The sequence below is a fragment of the Anomaloglossus baeobatrachus genome, chromosome 8, assembly GCF_048569485.1.
Source record: "Anomaloglossus baeobatrachus isolate aAnoBae1 chromosome 8, aAnoBae1.hap1, whole genome shotgun sequence".
Taxonomy (NCBI): Eukaryota; Metazoa; Chordata; class Amphibia; order Anura; family Aromobatidae; genus Anomaloglossus; species Anomaloglossus baeobatrachus.
In genome coordinates, this window is record NC_134360.1 from 106,521,490 (window position 1) to 106,536,029 (window position 14,540).

Genomic DNA, 14,540 nt, shown 5'->3' on the forward strand with positions numbered 1-14,540 from the left:
CTCTTCCTTGCACCTGTGTGGTCTGGTGGTATCGGTGGATTCCCTCCGGTTACCCGCTCCCCGACTGCAATCTGGGCCGGAGGAGCTCTACACTTTGCCCGCAGGCGCTGGCCCTGGGGAAACTGGTGCCTTGGCGGTGGCGGTGTCTCCCCGTTAATGGTCGGGCTGTTGCCGTCAATCGGGACTTTGTTGTTGGGGGATCTGCGTCCCCGTCACTGACGGATTCGGCAAATTGGGCGACTCCTAGCCTTGCCGGGGTCCGAGAGGCCCCTGCCCTGGTGCTGACTGTCCTTCGGAACACTGCTCCAGACCACCGGGCACACAGCCAACGGGGTCCTTCCAGGAACTTCCGAACTGTCCCAGTCCGGACAGTCACCGCCGTCGCTGACCTTGCTGTTCTAGCCCTACACACAGCTGGGCTCTCAGGCTCTGCACACTCTCTGCGCTGTCTCCACTTCTTGCTTTCCTCCTTTTCCACTTTCCTTTCCTTACTTTCACTTCTGGTTGTTTACTCTAGCCCCTGCCTGGGCTAAGCTGCTTCTTTACTCAAGCTCCTCCTGAGCTAAACTGCCTGGTTTACTTCCTGCCTCCAGAGTTGTGAGCTCCTAGGTGGGCGGAGCCAACCGCCTGGCCCACCCCCTGGTGTGCATCATCGACTCCTGGAGGGAGGCAACAAGGATTTCTGGTTAGCAGGTGTGCCTACCTGGAGTGTGGGGTGTAGTGGTGTTGTTATCTGTGTCCCCTGGCTTGCCCAGGGCGACACACTTCCGCTTCCAGCCTTTAACGGCCTGCGTAAACAGGAAGGCCTTGGTGACATCAGGCCATCCACGAACCCGGGAGTGAAAGGCTATGCCTGCGAGCCACTGCTGCACTCCTGTACCCGACACGCCGTTAGTATGCAAATGCGCTATATACCGAGCAACGGAATTGCTGAGAAAATAAGCAGACATCTGGCTAGCCAGCGGTTGTGCTATATTTAACCATTCATTCCAAGCCTTACCGTACGAACGCCACGTTGATGGAGCTAGGGATGCCTGGACCAAAGGCATCAGCTGTCCTCGGGGACCGTCCAGAGGAACTGTGGACACTTCTGGCCAATGTTGTCCACTTCCGGGTTTAAAACACGAAACTTCTAAAATTCAAAACGTGATAAGGCATCAGCAATAGGGTTATCGATCCCTGGCACGTGACGGGCCCTGAACCAGATGTTATGCTCAAGGCACTTGAGAACTAAATACTGCAGTAAGCTGATCACTGGCGGGGAGGAAGATGCCAGGTGGTTAATGGCGTGGACGACACTTATGTTGTCCGTCCAGAAGCAGATTCATTTGTTCACCAGCTGTTCTGCCCAAAGATCCGTAGCTACTATCATAGGGAACAGCTCGAGTAATGTGATGTTTTTAGTCCAGCCTGACAAGTGCCATTTGTTGGGCCAGCGACTAGCTCACCAATTGGGATAAATTATATACCAAAATTAGTCATATAAAGTAGATATTGATTCAAAACCTTATAGTCTTCACTACTTTTTCATAAAATTAAATTTTTATTAAATAATCAATCACAGACATACATAAACACTTGAATAAAAAGTGAGGAGGAAGCGAAGAGACAATATCCCTATCCTGTTTCCTTCCTACACTACGGGGGTCGGCGTCCTAGGTCAATGACGCCCCCGTTCAACGACGACTAGGTCCCTATATTGAGCCCTCCCTATGATAGATATAGTGCACCCCCTTCTGGTAGATTGAATTCCCAGAGTATTATCACCACGGTGAGAAGACAGTGCACAGTCCGGGGTGACTTATATATTGCTGATAGTACAGCAATGATTATGGGGTGGGTCTTAGGGGTCGTCTATGATTTGTCAAATCTGTCAGTGTGCTCAGAGAAGTAGTTGTAAAGCACAGTTTAAATAAATATGCTGTTCAAAAGGTACTCAGCACATAATTGGTGTGCTCAATTTAAAGGCATATTTGAGACACACAATTCTTTAAACAGGAGTGCCCACAGTTTCAAAAGTGCGCGACGCGTTTCGCCCATTAACACCTTAGTAGTGTAGGGCTCATCAGGGGCTTAAGGACAATTTCTTGATAAACTCCTTATTTAGATATCTGTAACATGCAAAAACACACAAAAATCCTTGTTACCTATATGTGCAGTAACCACAGTAAGCTGCACTGTATTTATATCTATACTGACCGGAGTGAGTATGGTCCTATTGATCAGTGGGCTAGTGACAAGGATATTGTGATCCTAGGATCCATCTGGTATCTCATCAGGATGATAATCACCTGTGTATATATATACAGATCATTCAATGTATTGGATAATTCTATATCTTGTCCTGTCTCATATCATTATCCATGAGACAAGCATCCTTATAAGGGCGATAGTAGGCAAGGATACTGAAATATGTCTTAAAGGGATATACTATCTGTATATACTCCTATGGTGGGTACACAGTGGTGATTCTCCATACATGAGAAAGGGCTCATAAATTACCTTATTGTATATGAGCCCAAATCAGCTTTATTGTCACTTCAAGTAATGGGGAACCCGAGCACTCAATAAGAGAGGAGAGGAAAATTTGAATGCAAGTGTTTTTATTCACAACCGACAAAAATTGCAAAATGTGAACCCTGACACAAAAGCAACAAACCAACGTTTCGGTTTATCAGACCTTTCTCAAGGTAGTTGCCTGTGGAGGTAAAAGTACACTGTGAGTATATATATACAAGTGTGACAGACAGCAATATATACAAATATACATTTATACACCTATATACAGGATATGTACATACTTATAATAGAGACGCAGAGGTATAGCCGTCAGGGTAGAGGGTAATGGAGGGCGTCACATTCAGCATTAAGCGGTATCTGGCAGTTTAGAAATAATATGCATAAGAAGAAGCACCACAATGCAATATGAGGAAGTCAGGACACTGTCCGCTGGATGATACAGATGGCAATAGAATCATGTAATAATAGGTACATAGGAACATTATATTCCTCATTGAAGATGGCACAAGTACATCAGTTAAGTACATATATGCATGACCATTTTACATGGAAAGAGATAGTAGTAATCAAGGTAGCAGAACTACATACCAGAATGGTGGTGATGTGAGGATTAAACACAGAGGCAGAGGAGGAGAGGAGAAGACGCCTGGAAGGAAAGTCACAAGCATTAGAGAATGTTAAGCAGAGATAGTGAGAGGTCCACAGGAGGTGGATGCACTGGGTTACCTGCTCATAGAGGACCATATAGTGCTGGAACAGCGGTGGCAGTGGTGATGGCAGCGTGGGTGTACTGGGCTGGGGAGCACCATTATAAGGAGAACGCTGAGTGGAGCGTCACTTCCGGTTTGGACGGGCGCAATGCATGGTGGGAAAGTGTCCACTGCACATGTGCGTGATGTCAGCAGTGCTGGGCGGGCGCTGGGAGGGGCTGGGCACATGAGCACTGGGTCTGACAGGAACAGGGACATGTCAGTCATGTCGAGGGGTGTGAGCATGACGTCAGTAGTGTGGGATGAACGATAGGCAGGGTCAGGACACTGAGCGCTGAGTATGATAGGATAAGGGATGTGTCCATCATAAAAAGAGGTGTGGGCATAATGTAGGGCTGACGTAAGAAGAGACTACAGGCAAAATCCTAAAGTCTGTTAGAGGCATGGATGTGTCAGTAATGTAAGTGTGTAATAAGCATGGTATGGATGTGGCAGCAGTGGTATAGTGTGAGCACATAGAGGGCCTAATATGGATATGGGAATATAAGTGGTGTATGAGTAAGAGATACAGGAGGGGGAACATAGGCACTGAGCAGGAGTGTGTGAATGTGAACATGCTAGAGGCTGCGATCTGTATCCACTGGGAGGGCTAAGGATACACTCAGTGTACTGGATGGAGTATAGTTACCTGTCAGGAGGCCCAAATGTGCAGAAGAGTGCTATAGTGGCCTGTGAGTGAAGGAGAAAGGATACTAGGATACCTAGAAGGAGAAAAGGAAGCAAGTACAGGCGTCAGTATCAATACATAGTAAAAAATGATTGATAGGGGAAAAACAAACATACAACTACAGCGTAATCAATCTTATAAAGGTTGCAATTTGGAAAAATGCACGCATAGCACAACGTATGTAATAATGAGTCGTGGAGATAGTCAGAGAACTAGACATGAACCTCATATTCTCGGTTGAGGCCATGGGGTTCCAAGGTTTGGAGGGTATGAATCCAATATGATTCCCTCTCACGTAGTAATTGGATGCGATTACCTCCTCGTCTGGGGGGGCAGACATGTTCAAGCACCTGAAATCTCAGTTGTGAAATTGAATGACCAGTAGTGATGAAATGTGCAGGGATAGGCAGAATAGTCTGTTTGCATCGAATTGTCGATTTGTGCTTGCTGATGCGGTCTCGGATATGCTGGGTGGTCTCCCCAACATACCCGAGACCGCACGGGCACTTGATTAGATACACTACGTAATTGGAGTCACACGTAAAGTATCCCCGAATGGGATATCTCCTGCCAGTACGTGGGTGGGTGAAATGATCCCCTTTGGTAACGTGAGAACATTGTAAGCAATGAAGACAAGGGAATGTCCCCTTCCGGCTGGTGGATAGGAAAATTTGCCGGATAGGTGGTTTGGATGGGCCAATGTCTGCATGTACTAATGAGTCCCTTAAATTGGGGGGACGCTTGAAGCAGAATAGTGGCTTGTTTTGGAATTCGGGAATGGAGGGGTAAGCCTGGTGTAGGAGAGGCCAGTGTTTCAAGATAGCAGTTTTGATAAGTGGAGAAAAGGGATGGAAGGTGTTCACGAAGGGGATTTTTTGAGAGCCTGATGTCTGCGTGATTTGTGCAGCAGGTTTCATGTAGGGGGGATATCCCCTATTGTGAAATTTCAGGTTCATCTCTGTGTGTCGTACATCCCTTACTATGGAATCTGAGACAATTCTGTCAACTCGGCAGTGTTGTGAGTGTGGAGTGTGCACCTTTTGATATGCTTAGGATGGCAGCTGGTATAAAGTAGGAGACTGTTCCTATCTGTTGGCTTGACATAGAGATCGGTGGACAGAGAGCGATCAGTATTAATAATAACAGTAGTGTCCAGGAAATGGATGGAGCTACTGTCATGGTGGAGAGTGAAAGAAATGTTAGCCATAGCAGAATTGATGTCTGCGAAAAAGGATTCGAGGGACATTGTGTCATTGGTCCATATGAAAAATATATCATCGATAACCTTTTCCAAATCATAACCGAGTTATCATATTGGGGGTGGGTGTAAACAAAGTGATTCTCAAAGTAGTCCATGAAAATATTAGCGTAGGGGGGCGCGACATTCGAACCCATCGCGGTCCCCCTACGCTGTAAGAAAAATTGGTCCCCAAAGAGGAAAACGTTTTTTGTGAGGACCTCATCAAGGAGGTCGAGGCAAAAGTTCCTCTTGGGGTCTGAAAAATCAGTGTGACGATGTAGGAAATTGTCCACTGCCATGAGTCCCTCTGTATGATCGATGCTTGTGTATAAGTTCGATACATCTAGTGTTACTAACAGGCTATTATCAGGAATATGAGAAATGGATTTGAGGATGGACAAAAAATGCCCAGTGTCCTTCAGGTGAGACTGGATTTTGGGGATGTGGGGTGACAGTATTTTTTCCAAAGTGATAGATAAGGGTGAAAGAATCGAGTCAGTTGATGCGACAATGGGGCGGCCGGGAGGGAATGAGAGATTCTTGTGTATTTTGGGTAGTGTATAGAAGACTGGGATGATGGGGTGGTTGTTGATGAGAAAATCTGCAAGTTTACTGTCGATGATGGAATTTTGCTGGTAGGTCTTAATTTTGGTACGTATGGCTGACGCAAAAGCAGAGGTAGGGTCTTGTGATAGAAGGCAATATGTATTGGTATCGCTGAGTTGCTCCTTGATTTCACTGATGTAGTACTTCTTATCAAGTACAACTATAGCACCACCCTTGTCTGCCGGTTTAATAATAATGCTTTCATTTTGTTTGAGTGAAATGAGAGCCTTGCGTTCATCAGGAGACATGTTGTTTTTTAGATGGAAACTACCTTTTTTAATGTCAGAGATGACCTGTTGTATGTCAATGGAAACTAGATCTATGAAAGTTTCGGCCGGGTGGTAATGGCGTGGCGGCTGGAAAGTACTGGGTATCTTCAGATTAAGTCCAGTTAGGGTAAAATCAGGTGGACTAGAGGGTATAGTGGCCGCAGAGGTGGTCTATGGAGCAACAGGTGTCTTGCCCAGGAAATGTGCTTTAAGGCGGACATTTCTATAAAAACGATTAAATTCCTGTTCGAGATGGAATGTGTTGAAGGAAGGGATAGGGCAGAATGAGAGACCCTTTTGTAGGACATTGGTTTCTGTTGGAGTGAGGGTGTAGTTGGAAATGTTAAACACAATGTTTTCCCTACCTGGGACCGTGTCGTTACTCTGTTCTGTCGTCCGGGGCCGGTGTCTGCCCCTCCTCGTCGGTCTCTTTTGGTCCGTTTTTGTCCTAAAAAAGGGAGATGCCCAGATGTGCTCAATTCGCTGTCGGAGCCTGCACTGAAACTGCCAGTATGTCTGTAGTTTCTGGAGGGAAAAGAAGCTTGCCATTTGTAAACTCTTTTTTTATTGTAATCTTCCTGATCGCGTAGAAACTTATCGCGTTTCCGTATCTGTAGAGATTCGCTGAACTCCGTCAGAGTGGTGCTATATTTTGTCTTGAGCTCCTCAAGAGCAGTGGCGTTGAGAATTTGTGCCAATTGGTCTTCAATACCCTTGATGTTTGTGTCTACAGTGTCTAGTTCTTTTTGCAAGTAGTCGATTGTTAATAAAATAATGTCAAAAGAGCATTTGTTGAAGATAGCCTCAAAAGACTTGCAGTAATCCGGGTTCTCAGAAAACAGAGTGGGCCTAAGGGAGACCCTCAGGCCTCTCGGTATTCTTTGAGCCCTGTGATACTCAGCAAGTGTTACTGAATGTAGTTCAAGGGCCGCGTTCCTCTTCAACTCCCTGAGGTAGTCCCTGGAACTGAACTCCTCAGAGGGTATCGTAAGGAACTGGGTCCTGGCTGTTACCTTAGCAAGGATAGAAGCTGTCTGTTCATCATTGAACGAAAAGACAGAGGACCCTGCCTATTGTTCATCCCACACTACTGACGTCATGCTCACACCCCTCGACATGACTGACATGTCCCTGTTCCTGTCAGACCCAGTGCTCATGTGCCCAGCCCCTCCCAGCGCCCGCCCAGCACTGCTGACATCACGCACATGTGCAGTGGACACTTTCCCACCATGCATTGCGCCCGTCCAAACCGGAAGTGACGCTCCACTCAGCGTTCTCCTTATAATGGTGCTCCCCAGCCCAGTACACCCACGCTGCCATCACCACTGCCACCGCTGTTCCAGCACTATATGGTCCTCTATGAGCAGGTAACCCAGTGCATCCACCTCCTGTGGACCTCTCACTATCTCTGCTTAACATTCTCTAATGCTTGTGACTTTCCTTCCAGGCGTCTTCTCCTCTCCTCCTCTGCCTCTGTGTTTAATCCTCACATCACCACCATTCTGGTATGTAGTTCTGCTACCTTGATTACTACTATCTCTTTCCATGTAAAATGGTCATGCATATATGTACTTAACTGATGTACTTGTGCCATCTTCAATGAGGAATTTAATGTTCCTATGTACCTATTATTACATGATTCTATTGCCATCTGTATCATCCAGCGGACAGTGTCCTGACTTCCTCATATTGCATTGTGGTGCTTCTTCTTATGCATATTATTTCTAAACTGCCAGATACCGCTTAATGCTGAATGTGACGCCCTCCACTTACCCTCTACCCTGACGGCTATACCTCTGCGTCTCTATTATAAGTATGTACATATCCTGTATATAGGTGTATAAATGTATATTTGTATATATTGCTGTCTGTCACACTTGTATATATATACTCACGGTGTACTTTTACCTCCACAGGCAACTACCTTGAGAAAGGTCTGATAAACCGAAACGTTGGTTTGTTGCTTTTGTGTCAGGGTTCACATTTTGCAATTTTTGTCGGTTGTGAATAAAAACACTTGCATTCAAATTTTCCTCTCCTCTCTTATTGAGTGCTCGGGTTCCCCTTTACTTGTTACTAATTTATTACCCGATAGCACCTATCTGTAGCAGTTGCAGCCGGACTTTTCTGTATTTTATTGTCACTTCAGACGTATTGTGTTGGATATGACAGTTGTTACGGCCACCAGAATCAGAGAACCAAACGACCTGTCAGGGGCCCAAAGAAACCATTTACTATATATCTCGACCCACATCACACTATATGTCATTGGTTTAGGGAGGAGAATACCTTAAGGATGTATAAGGGTGGTGAATTTCATCCCACAGAGGGACCAACCTCCATAGATAGTCAGGGTTCAAGGTATAAAGAGCCCAAGTCCTAAATACAAGATGATTCTACATTAACCCTATATCATCATGCATATCCTTTAAATGTATAAAGAGTAAGGGCATACCTGGTTGCTGACCCCAAATGGAGCAACCGTTTTGTCATGCAGTAGTGACCACAGCAACCCAGGTATCTAATGATGGAAAGAAAAGGATTCCTTAAGTATTCTGAATCGTGCGCTCTAACCCTCAAGGAATCTGGATCCTACCTTACATCCGTCCGCATGGAGTATAGGTCCAGAACTGGCATACAGCAGAGCCATTACTGAGGCAGCTCCCAGTTTTTAAAGGAGCAGTTGGCGCCGTAATGGAAAGGAACCGGAAATGACGTTACAATTCGTCTTTCCCTTTGCTGGGTACTGAGGGGAGGTGCTTTACTTGCCGATCACGTGGTCAGGTAAGGTGCATCTCATAATCGCCTCCCCAGAGCCAGTGATACTAGTTCCTAGTCACTATAAGGGTTTCGCGTTCCGTGTTGACGCATGCGCAGTAGTGCACTTGGTCAGTAACATAGCGCTAGAGACCAGCGCATGCGCAGTATCAACGCGGCTGCGGTGCAGATCAAATATTAACTAAGTCTGCTCACGCTGACGGTGGCAGTATGCACCAAGTCCAGTGGAATTAATAACAATATATTAAGTATAGGAGCTTACATTCTACTATAAGAGATACATTTAAGGAGGGTTATAGGATAATACATAAGCGAAGACCCAGTGTGAAAGCTCTAAAATTAGGAATAACGTGACAGTGTACTGGGGGCTACTTACTTTGGTAACAAGGAATAAGAACACATTCATTTATGTATGTTATTATCTGAATCTGATAACAGCATATTTTATTATCCATGGCTCTAACTGGTTTTTAGAGTTATTATAATAAAAGAAGTTGTCTACTACAGACCTAATATTCCAAGGTTGGGTGGCTAGGTAATATTTGTCTAGATGAAGGGCATGTAGCTAATATGTTCATTAAGGCCATCTGGATGTACCGAGGCCATCCAGAAGATCCACCTTGCTTCTCTCTGTAGAAGGAGGGTATTCCAGTCCCCTTTTCTTACAGGTTCTGGTACTGTCTCAATAGATGAAAACTTATTATCATCCGTCTTGCCTGCATGTACCATATTAATGTGTCGTGCTATAGGTGTATCCCGCTGATTGCGGATGTCACCAAGATGTTCACCTATCTGGACCCTAAACTGTCTTTTAGTTTTCCCTATATAGTTTTTGGGGCATCCGCAACTGAATAGGTATATGACCCCTTGGGTACGGCAGTTGGCAAAGCTCCTATTCTTATATGTTCTCCCCGTTTTGGCACTTTGGAACTCTCTTGATGGTAAGATGAACCTGCAAAATTTGCAGGCTCCACATTTAAAGGTTCCATTGTCACGTGTCGTTAACCACGTGCTCCCAGCGTTCTCCGGGGCCTCATAGTGGCTTTTCACCACATGGTCCTTTAAGTTACGGCCTCTGCGGAAGGTCACCGAGGGATGGGGGAGAATATTGTCCTTAATATCGGGATCCTGTTTAAGGATTCCCCAATATTTTCTAAGAATTTTCATGACCTGAGTATTTTGGTCATTGAATGTCCCAACTAATCTGGTTTTACCTCCTAGTTCTTCCTTGTTTTTAGTGTTGAGTAATTCATGTCTATCTCTACTTGCCGCAAAACTGAAGGCTTGGTGAACCACTCTCTCAGGGTATCCCCTATCCAGAAATCTTTTGCTAAGTTGGGATGCCTGCCTTTTGAACTCTTGATCGTCTGAGCAGTTGCTACGTACTCTGAGGAACTGACCTTTAGGTATTCCTTTTATCAAATTGATGGGATGGTGACTATTCCATTGGAGAAAGTTATTTGTAGTGCTGGGCTTCCTATATAGGGTAGTTTGTAAACTACCATCCCTTTCTTTTTTTATATAAATGTCCAGGAAGATTTGACAAATCATAGACGATCCCTAAGCCCCACCCCATAATCATTGCTGTACTATCAGCAACATATAAGTCACCCCGGACTGTGCACTTTCTTCTCACCGTGGTGATAATACTCTGGGAATTCAATCTACCAGAAGGGGGTGCACTATATCTATCATAGGGAGGGCTCAATATAGGGACCTAGTCGTCGTTGAACGGGGGCGTCATTGACCTAGGACGCTGACCCCCGTAGTGTAGGAAGGAAACAGGATAGGGATATTGTCTCTTCGCTTCCTCCTCACTTTTTATTCAAGTGTTTATGTATGTCTGTGATTTATTATTTAATAAAAATTTAATTTTATGAAAAAGTAGTGAAGACTATAAGGTTTTGCACCAATTGGGACCAAGGAAAACTCTGAATCCGGTGGACCGGGCAGCATCCGAAAATAGAGATATGTCTGAGCTAGAAACCTCCTTTTCCTGGAAACACGTGCGTCCATTGTAAGTGGCTAAAATGGACCTCCATACACCCAGGTCCTCGCGTAGGGCACTGGTGATGCGAATCTTGTGGTGGGGGGCAGCTATGCCCCTAGTGGCCAGGCAAAGCCTCCAGGAAAAGACCTTTCCCATGGGCATGACTCTACAGGCGAAGGCGAGCAGTCCTAATAGAGATTGCATTTGCGCCAGGGTTACCTTGCGAACCGCGCAGAACCCGTCAATGCGCGATGTGGTTTTTTGGACCTTTTCCAGTCGTAACCGAAACATCATATTAGTTGAGTCTATTTCGATTCCCAAAAAGGAAAGGCAGGTTAGAGGGCCAACTGTTTTTTCGGCCGACAGCGGAACCCCAAACTTGTCCGCTAATGCCTGGAAGGAGTTTAACGCGGTAGCGCATGTTTCCGAGTTGGCGGGGCCAACAAACAGGAAATCATCTAAATAATGGGTGACCGATTTGTTCTTTGCCACGTCCTTAATCACCCATTCCAGGAAAGAGCTGAAGAGCTCGAAGTGAGAGCAGGATATGGAGCAACCTATGGGAAGACACATGTCATAAAAGAATTTTTTGTTGAAATAGCACCCTAGCAGGTGGTGACAATCGGGGTGCACTGATAGCAGGCGAAAGGCGGACGGTATGTCCGATTTAGCCATTAATGCTCCTTGCCCCGCTTTACGCACAAGTGTGACTGCTTTGTCAAAAGACACATAGGACACTGCTGAGTCCTCTGTGGGGATGCCGTCATTCACTGACCTCCCAGCCGGGAAGGACAAGTGGTGTATGAGGTGAAATTCACCCTTTTCTTTCTTAGGCACTACCCCTAGGGGTGAAACGCGAAGGTTTGGGAATGGTAAATTAGTGAATGGGCCTGCTACGCGGGCTAGCGCCACTATCTTGAGTAGTTTGTTCTCCAGGACCTGTGATAGGTCCCGAGCAGATTTTAGGTTGGGGGCGAAGGTTGGTTCTGAGGAGAAAATAAAGGGGATAAAGAAACCATGGGTGAAACCGTCTCTGATGGTGTCGGCCGCAGCCTTATTGGGGTAACGTACGAGCCATGGCTCCATCTCATGCACGTTCACTGGAGTCCTTGGGACCTGGTGGTGCATTTTTTGCGTGATGCCTGGCTGGTTGCTTGTCGCATTTGGAGGAGGTGTGATTGCCCCCGCACGATGAGCACTCGTGCTTGTATTTGCAGAGTCCTTGATACCTGCAATGGCCTTCGTTGGAGAGCCGCTTAGTGAGCGGCTGCGGCGAGAGTCGGATGACGCAGTGCTGGATGGTGTGTGGTGTCTCCTGCGGGATGACCTCTTGCTGCGGTTGGACGAACGGGCATGGTGATTGTGCCGTGAGCGCCGGCAGTGACGTTCGTGGCTATCCCGGCTCCTGCTGCGGGAAGTGGACGGCGATGTTCTGTGATTATGACCCCCTATGGGGTCTGCGATGGCGAGCTGACGATCTTGGCTCGGCTGACCCCATGCGTGACGAGTGCCTTGTTTCTACCTGCGGTTGGCTTACTGGCAGGATGGGCGATGGATGGATTGCAGAGGTCAGCAGGGGGTGCAGGGGGGGTAAATGTAAAGGTGGGGTACCTTGGATTTCCCACTGTTGTAGCTGTAGGTGGGAGCATGGTGGTGTCAGGGGTAAAGATGGATCCTCCTCTCCATGGTACTCCATGTTCTTGTCAGGGTCAGCTTGGGGAAGGTGCCCATGGTAGTCCCTGCATTCCTGGTGCGAGTCAGAGTGTGCAGATCCCTCAGCTGAAGAGCTTCTGCTTTCTGATGCTCCCATAATGTGGCCTGGCTGATGATGAGAGATAAGGGGGCAGTGGAGATTGCTGGCTAGAGGGTGGGTGGGAGGCTGCTGCAGACCACCACGTCCGCTTTGTAATGAATGCAAATGCTAAGCCAGAAATGCAGTTATAAAGCATGTTTGTTCATGGCTGCATTTCCCTTTAAATTTGCCGCTTTTCCTTTTACTGACGTCACTTCCGGTTTGGGCTCCGAAAACCGGAAGTGACGTATAGTCACATGGTCGCCGCGTCACAGGAAGTGACGCGGCAGCCATGCTTACAGGATGTGACACCGCATGTAACGGTGAGTCACATAGGAGCTGCGTCATCCGGGGGGAAGCACCATGCCTGGGGGGAGGTGCGTTGCGTGGCGGTGGCGGTGGCAGTGGCAGTGGTGGTGGCGCCCGCGCTGGCAGGGGAACGGTGGGTTCATGGGCCGGAGGTGAGAGAGGACCGGACTTTCTGGACCGGGCCGCCCTGTGCCTGGGGTCTATTGAGGGGCTTAGACGCTGCAGTGGACGGGAGGGTCTGGAAGACCTGCGCCCACCGCTGCTGGGAACCGGCAGGAGGGAGCTGATGCCCACAAGGGAGGCAAGCCATTCGGCTCCCTCCTGTCCGATCCTTTCTCTTACCGCTGCTTCCAGGGGGTCCATAGGCGATGCTCACCCTAAAGGCAGATTGTGGTAAGAGAAAGGAGGGACTCCGGAGGCTGCTTATATGACCTGGGGGAGGTCCCAGCAGGGAAGGGGGCAGCGGGGGGCATTGCACAGTGGGGAGGAGGGAGAGGTGACCTTGGGGGACATAGCGAGGGGCTCAGAAGTCAGGGGCAGTGGCATCGGCCGCAATGCCCTGCAGTATGTCCACATTGTCAGTGGACAGATGCGTGCGCTTTTCTGTCAGCACACCCCCAGCAGCACTGAATACACATTCCGAGAGACACCGGACACGATAAGATCCACAAGGCGTAAGTGGCGAGCTCAGGCAATTTATCCAGATCGGAAGCCTAGAATGAGCAAGGCTCAAGTTGCACAGTAATGACATCGATGTTCACTTGCATATATTCATATATCTGTGTCTCCTCCTCTTTTTCCTCGTCCAGTTGTTTAGTTTTCGCATGAGTATTTGTCCTTGTCACTTTCCCATGTGTTTGTGTTGTCTTGGGAGTTGTTTGTCACCTTTCGGACACCTTTGAGGGTGTTTTCTAGGTGTTTTTATGTCTTTGTGATTGCCTCCCATTGTTTTCAATGAGGTTCGAGAGGTTCGTCGAACGGTTCGCCGAACCGAACTCGAACGCGGCCTCCGTTCGACGAACCAAACCGAACTCGAGCCTCTAGAGGTTCGTTGATCTCTATTTAGGATTCCTTTTCACTTTGGTGCATCCAAATCCCCTTCATAATTTTGTACAAATCTGCACAAGTCAAAATCTTCACAATAACCCACTTATTTAAGACAGACTGGAGTTACTTGACTTTGATGCCAGTTCTGTAGCCCAGAACCAGGGCCCGCATCAGCACCCGGCAAACCCGGTCAAATGCCGGGGCCCTGGGCTGCCAGGGGGGCCCACTCGCAGTGGCAGGACAAGTCACCGCTACTCAGGGGGGCCCGGTGTCTGCGCTGTCACCGGCCTCCCCCTTGCCGAGGATTGCACTTTAAATTGTATCGGCATCGCAGTTGCCGATACAATTGAAAGCAATGAATGATGACGTGGAGCATGTGAAAGGGTATGCAAGAGAGCAGACAGAGACACCAGGCCGATGAACAATCCAACAAGTTTAATTGAGGCAGGGAGCATAAAAAATCCAATATCCAAATGGTTCTTTAGAGTCCACAATGAGTCCACACAAAGAAAACAGATCCAGGAGCGCCAGCCAGCAATCCAACCCCAAGGA

At 47.4% G+C, this 14,540-nt stretch overlaps 2 long non-coding RNA genes across 2 annotated transcripts; one reads left to right on the forward strand and one right to left on the reverse strand.

Annotated features, from left to right (window-relative positions):
• Positions 1 to 2,610: 2,610 nt before the first annotated feature.
• Positions 2,611 to 3,361, reverse strand: LOC142249277 (uncharacterized). The gene is made up of 3 exons (XR_012725020.1): positions 3,247 to 3,361; positions 3,109 to 3,166; positions 2,611 to 2,698 (listed from the first exon to the last, which is right to left on the reverse strand). It is a non-coding gene; the product is annotated as an uncharacterized LOC142249277 (long non-coding RNA).
• A 3,963-nt stretch (positions 3,362 to 7,324) lies between these two features.
• On the forward strand, positions 7,325 to 8,076 carry LOC142249278 (uncharacterized). Its single transcript, XR_012725021.1, has 3 exons — positions 7,325 to 7,439; positions 7,520 to 7,577; positions 7,989 to 8,076. It is a non-coding gene; the product is annotated as an uncharacterized LOC142249278 (long non-coding RNA).
• Positions 8,077 to 14,540: the final 6,464 nt, after the last annotated feature.